Source organism: Austrofundulus limnaeus, unplaced genomic scaffold, assembly GCF_001266775.1.
Source record: "Austrofundulus limnaeus strain Quisiro unplaced genomic scaffold, Austrofundulus_limnaeus-1.0 Scaffold125, whole genome shotgun sequence".
Taxonomy (NCBI): domain Eukaryota; kingdom Metazoa; phylum Chordata; class Actinopteri; order Cyprinodontiformes; family Rivulidae; genus Austrofundulus; species Austrofundulus limnaeus.
This window is the reverse complement of record NW_013952527.1, coordinates 446,839-448,865: the sequence shown is the minus strand read 5'-3', so window position 1 is coordinate 448,865 and position 2,027 is coordinate 446,839.

The window sequence follows — 2,027 nt, the reverse complement described above, 5'->3', positions numbered from 1 at the left end:
ATGTGTTATGTTTCATGTGTTATGTTTCATTTCCTCTTGAAACTTGGTTTGGGGTCTAATATTTGATACTTTGTATTAGTAATGAAATGTTTTTGAGGTTTATTTTAACAGTAAAAATCCTGCATTTTAGTTTGTATTTTTATCTGAACGATTTGCTTGTTTTTGCCACTAGAGGGCACCCTAACGCCCTGCATTTCATTTTAGACTGGCCCGTTCCCACTCTCACCCCTGAGCAGAGTATCTAACCACAAAGAAAACTAGACATGCGTTTTTACGATGTAAAAACAAGTGTGCATTACATGTAGCATGGCTTTTCCTGCAGCATTGGACTTGCAGAATGAACTTTGACCAAGTTCAAATGTGTTTTCTATACCGCATCAGCAGGTGTTTGTAATTAAGGTAATTGTGTGACAATATGAAGTTTGAAGAGATTTTTTGTTAAAGTTGCGTTAGCTGGGTTTTGAAACCTGATCTCCCACATGAAAGTCCATGGCATAGACCATTAGACCAATGGAGCTGTGGCAGAAGGTGGTGACAGGGGTTGGTTTCTATGTGTGCAGAAAGAGGCCACATTGCCAATATAATTACTGACACAAAAATGCATAATATTACAATAGAGCAGTATTGAGACAATATTATAGTAAAACACCAAAATACAATCATATTAGTATTGTAAACACTGAACTATTGAGATTAAATATAAAAACTAAGGTGCAGTACCAAGTTGAGTACAGCTGGGGGCCGTATTGGACCATTACAAGGCCCCGTTGACTCCAATTATATGAATTTGGAATAAAGTTTAAACATTAACATTTCAAAAACTACAAGTTATACAAGCACCAAAAGGCATAGCCATCATTTGGCACAGGACCTTGACAGATAGAAATTACAATGGCAGCTCTAGGACAAAGTATGCAGGAGAAGCATGGCAAAGCTGAGATGAATTGGATGGGAAACGAATCACAATGGTGTGCATTGCATTGGCAATGCACACTGATAAAAGTCTGTCAGTCAATTTGAGTTTTTTTTAAAGTGTTACATGTTTTTTAATTCAAGGAATCATCAGGTGAAATTATCTTTTTTTTTTTTTCAAATTTTACACAAATACATCAACACTTTGTCCATCTAAACAGCTAAACCAAGTCGAGCAGAATCTGCAGCTCTCATGACTTCCATTTAACAAACCAGTTTTGTTGTTTTTCTTCAGCCACGTTTCAGTGACCAAAGGAAATCCTGCAGTTTGAGATACGAACCGTCAGGTGAAAATCAACCAACTGTCCTCCTTTTTTTCTTCTCTGTTTGTTTTTGACCGTGTGACATTTGCAGATTAGCTTGCGGACACACAGCTAAAAACAGTTTGTTCTGTTTAAAAGGGGGTTAGGTTGGATTTAAAACAGAAGCAAGTGTACACTCCTAGTCAGCAAAGATCGTTCYTGTTCTGACACCTCCCTTCTGATTCATGCTGCTTCTCAGGAAGCTATAAATTAGGCTCTGCAGTTGGTGTCATTTTACTTCAGAAATACTTTATGTTTCGTAAAAAAACATTTTTTAATTTGAAGCTTATATCTTTTGAATCATAATTAAGTGAAAATTGCATAAACAGTCAATATGTTACCTGTTGTAGATAGCTCTTTGTGACCTTAGCTGGGAGGATCAGATTAATGAACCAACAACCAGTTTGACATCTCGTAACACCGTTAATCTCAGAAGTTTTCTAAATGCTGTTTTATAAACTTTTACGCCTCAATCGGTTTTTCATTACACAGATATTTGCAAGGAATTTATGGTTACTTGCAGGAAAACACAGAGGCAGCAGCAACTAGCTGTAGCACGTCCGGTGCAGAGTAGGTCARGAATATTGTATTTTGTTTCTGTGCAATGCTTAATTTAGTTATCTATGTAATGTGTCAGATAGTAAAGTTTTAACAGAGCCCCACTCTAAAAGATCAGAACAATCCCTTTAAGATTGTTGTCTTATTTTCTTATTTTATTTGTCTATTTAATTAATTTCATCCATAAAACTATAT